Raw genomic sequence first — 5,074 nt, 5'->3', positions numbered from 1 at the left:
TTTTTTGTACCAGCTACCATTGTTGTTGATGAAACACAACTCTTCTTTCCCTTCCAAACCCTCAACTTCATGGACAACAGGTGTTGCTTCTTGGTTTGGGTTACCAACAAAGTGCAGCTGCTCTTGGATGGTTTATCTGCAATGAGGATGTCTATCTTATCCTGTAGAGCCTTCAACTCCTTCCTCATCTGCTTTTCATCTGTTCTACTGCCTCTGTCGTAATCTCCACTGTAGACTGCATCACTCTTTACCATGTTGTCAACCAGCTCTTATGCATCTTCCTCAGTTCTCCCCAAGAAGAACCCATTGCTAGTTGTATCCAGTCTGGCTCTGTACTTAGGAAGAGCACCACGGTAGAATGTGCTCAGCAAGCTTTCTTTAGAGAAACCATGGTGAGGGCATTGAGCTTGGTAGCCCTTGAATCTCTCCCAGGCTTCACTGAATCCTTTCAAGCCCTTCTGTTGAAAGCTGGAGATCTCATTTCTCAGCTTAGCAGTTCTTGAAGTAGAGAAGAACTTCTCCAAGAATGCTTTCTTGCAGTCATCCCAAGTGGTGATAGAGTCGCTGGGTAGGGACTTCTCCCACTAACGCACCTTATCCCCCAAAGAGAAAGGGAATAACTTGAGCTTTAAGGCGTCCTCTGACACACCATTGGTTTTTGACAACCCACAGTAGCTGTCGAACCTGTCCAAGTGATCATATGGGTCCTCTAGAACCAAGCCATGATACTTGTTGTTCTCGATCACGTTGAGGAGTCCTGACTTGACCTCAAAGTTGTTGGTTGCCACAGCCGGTGCTCGGATTCCCAGTCTATGACCATGAATGTTGGGCCGGTCATAAGTACCAATGGATCGAGCTGCCCGCGGTTGGTGTTATGCCCCTTGTTGTGGATCTGCCATATCAATGTCCAATTCCTGCAAGTGGGCTTGTTGCTCTTCTTCTCTTCTAGCTCTAGCACACTCTCTCTCTAAAGCTCTGATGTCTGCTACTATTGGAACTAGGTTTGATTGACCCCTGCTCCTCAAGTTCATACACCTGAAAGAAAAAGGTAGGTGAAGAAGAAGAATCAGTAACAAAACAAAATTTAAAATGACTTAGTCTCAAGCAAGTGACTAAATCTCAATGTTTCAATCTACTCAGAATTTGGCAACGGCGCCAATTTGATATTAGGAGTTTTCAAGGCTCCTAAGACAAATGATGTAGTATAAAAGATTGTCAAACCAATTCTAAGGGATTTCAAAGCACCGAGAATGCAAGTACGTGCTTAATCTAAGTGCAACCGATAATTTGGATGGTTTTAAACTACTACTAATAATAGAATGCAATAACAGAACAATAAAACAATAAAAGAAGTGACTTTCTTTGGTTATGATAAAAGAGAACTCATGGGTATGGGAATTAGACCTTGGGTGATCAAGTTTCGAACTAAGGATGGCAAATGATCAATCAAACTATCAACCTTAAGCTTAGACACAATCTTAAACAAACTCTATGTCTAGATGAATGTTCATTTACTAACATATTTCAAACATCAAATGTCTTTGGTTGAATAATATGAAAGCAATCATTACTAACAAGTCTATTGGCTATCTTAACACCTTTAACAACAAATGTCTTTGGTAAAGTATGTTAAAAGCTTAGGAGAGTTGTCTCAGGCATTTCATCAAACACCTTGTGGGTGGGAAATGCCTAAAGATCAACTTTTGAGAGGCCAACTCAGAAGATGCATTATGAATACTCTACTAGCAAGGAATAAGAAGGATCTACACTATAACATCCTAGATCTAGCCTAATCACCCTTAATCTCCCTAACCCATGAATTCAAGAGTGGATTACTCACTACTCTTCATGAATCCTCTTAAACCCATATTGGATTTCAGATTAATCATGTAGAGAAATACAGATAATAGATTAGAAATCAACAAGATAACATATGATCAATGAATCAAAGAGATCCCCTTTTTCAAGGTTTTTGGTGGTTTTCTTCAGAACAAAGATAATCAGCCTCTGATGGCTTACCAAAGATACTTAAACATAGGTTTAGAAAGTAAAAAACGTGCCTAATGAAATGACCAAAAGGCCCTTGAGTAAACATGAATTCGAACAAACAATAGGCGCGCAGCGACCTCCAGTATTCGCTCCGAGAGGTCGCTCCAGGCTTCGGGAGCGACCTGGAGGGGTCGCTGTGAGACGTCGCTCCGGGCCCGTTTTCGTGTCTCCGAGCGATGAAAACGCGAGCGACTTCTCCACGTCGCTCTGGTAAGGTCGCTCCAGGCTTCGGGAGCGACCTCAGTGGGTCGCTCTGAGAGGTCGCTCCGGCTCCATTGTGTTGTCGTCACGCAATAGAAACGCGAGCGACCTCGGGGTGTCACTCTGGCCAAGTCGCTCTTGGCTTCGGGAGCGACCTGGAGTGGTTGCTCTGATAGGTTGCTCCGGGTCAGTTTTCGGCTTCCACCGGGATGAAATGGCGAGCGACTTCTCCGCATCGTTCTGGTAAGGTCGCTCTGATAAGGCAGGTCAGAGCGACTTGACGGTGTCGCTCCGGGAAGTCGCTCCCAACGCTCTGCTTGTCCAATGATCATCTTTACACCTCTTTCGAGCTCCAAATACACCCAAATGTCTCAGAGAACTCTATGTGGTACTCCAATACCTGATAAAGACTCATGTATGCAAAATGCAACCTAAACATGGCTAAATCCTAGTCTTATATGATCAAAATGCACATGGGTGAATGGATAAAACAATGGAAATATGCAAGATATCACTTAAGAACTGATCAAAACTCAAGATTATTCCAGAATTGATGCCATTGTCTTTTTGAAAATGTGGTTGATCAAGAAGTTCATCAGGTTTAAAGATTTTAAAAGAATTAATCATGCTTTCAAAAACAGATTTTGAAAGACAAAAATCTTTCACCTTTTCAAGACCAAAACGAATCACATCAAGAGAACTGATATTAACAAACATATCAGGCTGAGAATTAAGAAAATCAGATTGCTCACAGTGCTCTTGAAGTTCAAAAGACAAAGGGGCATGAGTTGTGCCGAGATCAAAGCAAAGATGGCTCTCCATAGCGATGGATGTGATGTTTGTTGCTCCTTCATCAAAGACTAGACCAGGTTCGTCCTCCTCCAAAGATAGGATCTAGATCTTTGTCAAAAGATATCCTAGTGTCAAGACGTGGTCCTTGATGTGGTAAATCTAGTGGCTCTTCCTCAAAAACCTGTGAAGACAAAACAAGACTACTCGGATGCTCTGGTTGCAAAATGGTTAGTTCTACAATAGCTTGTTCAATATCAGTTACAAACTCAGGTTCAAGAGAAGGAAGATCACATTTATTCTCACAAGTCATCAAGCTTTCGATTGGCTCTTCATCAGATTCATCAAAGATGGGTAAAGAATCTGAAAAATCTTTAAACTCTTCAACATGGGTTTCAGATTTACCTTTAGGTTTTTCACTGATGAACAACGATGGTTCAGCTACAGGTGCACATATGGATGTGCTCTTCTTATGGCTCTTGCTGATGTCTTTGAGGGCTTTCATCATTCCCTTCTCAAAGTTATCACAAAACTCTTGGACATCAAATTGAAGCAATCGCCTCTTGGGATCAGCTTCACCTTTGGACGACTTGGACTGCTCTTTGTACCTCCGGTCTGGCACCTTATATGGTTTTCTAAGGGTTGGCCTTTCCTGCACAGTAACAAACTCATCAAAAACATTCAACAAGTTTTGAGATGAAGAATGAAAATTAGCATGTCGTTGGTATTTCTCTTGGCTACTCTCCTTGAGAAGGCCAAACATCTTATCCTGAAAATTCTCAACGCAAAAGATTAGCAGATAAAAATTCTCACTCTCTCAAGTGTTTGATCCTCACCCACACAAGTGTTTCTCTCAGATTTTTGGTGATCACACACAAGTTTCTACTCAATGTTCTAAGAGAACAAATCAAAGAATCCCAATGGGCAAATCGAAGCAAACACAAGGGAATTTTCTCAAGATAGAAAGATAAGAGATTTTGGTTTTGGAATCCGTTTTAACCACCTCAAAGGCTGGATTTCTCCTCAGCCAGCAGACTTTCTCTTCCACCACCAATCCACAAATCAAACTTGAAACTTTTTTTTTTTAATTTCGTAGATCTCTTTTTTTTTTTATAAAATGGATGGTAATGAGGGGTCCGGATTCAAGATAGATAGAAGAAGAAGTGTTTATGAAGAAATGGAAGATGAGAAGATGGAATGATTCAGAAGATACCAGACGAGTGGCTCTGATACCACTTGAAGGACCCTAAGATCGGCTCACTCGAGTGGATCAGGTTTGGATATGAACTCCAGAAGGAGAACTGGTGGATTGAAGGGTCGCACGAAGGTTGCGGAAGGCCTCCGATATTCCCGACTTCAGTTGGTGCTTGATATGAATCACAAGTCCACCAAAAGAAGGGTCTCTAGTCGTTGCTTGATATGACTCACAAGTCCAACGATTTTGAGGAATGTTTACTTGGATATGACTCACCAAGAAACAAAGAAAAGTTCTACAAAGAACAAAGAGTTTCAACTCAAAACAAAGGGGAAAACAATCTCTTTATTTCGTGGCTTGTGATTACATATTTATACTACAATGAGTCAAAGAGAGACTTAATAGTTTTTGTGGAAAATCACACCTAGAAAATGAAAACAAAGACTATAAAATATTAAAGAGAGTCAAAGGCACGGAAACTGATAAAGACCAGTCAAGATAACCCTTAGGCTACTGTCCAGGTTCAAATGGTCATGCTGATCTATGGTGGGAAGGATAAGGACACACGCGGGATGATCCACACACCCGCCGGACGTTCCACACGAACGGACTGAACTTTCGGATGATCCGCTTGTCCAAGATGTGTACTGTCGTGAGACAAGTCTTGGACAGATAAGTTTCAATGCCTTAGTGAAATATAAAAGAGAAAAATCCATCAATGGGTCGGGCACTGAAGCAAGGACGTCATAACAGTCTTCGGGACACGCAGGACGCACCAAAAGGGCCATAAGAGAAAATCTGTGAACATCTTCAGATTCTTCTCGTCCCAAGTTGAATCTG

The 5,074-nt window shown here is 41.7% G+C and overlaps 1 non-coding gene across 1 annotated transcript; it reads left to right on the top strand.

Annotated features, from left to right (window-relative positions):
- The first annotated feature begins 384 nt into the window (after positions 1–384).
- On the top strand, positions 385–491 carry LOC125590827. Its single transcript, XR_007326829.1, has one exon. It is a non-coding gene; the product is annotated as a small nucleolar RNA R71 (small nucleolar RNA).
- Positions 492–5,074: the final 4,583 nt, after the last annotated feature.

This window comes from Brassica napus, chromosome C7 (genome assembly GCF_020379485.1).
Source record: "Brassica napus cultivar Da-Ae chromosome C7, Da-Ae, whole genome shotgun sequence".
Taxonomy (NCBI): Eukaryota; Viridiplantae; Streptophyta; class Magnoliopsida; order Brassicales; family Brassicaceae; genus Brassica; species Brassica napus.
The sequence above is the reverse complement of the archived record's forward strand: the minus strand, read 5'-3'. Positions and strand labels throughout refer to the sequence as shown.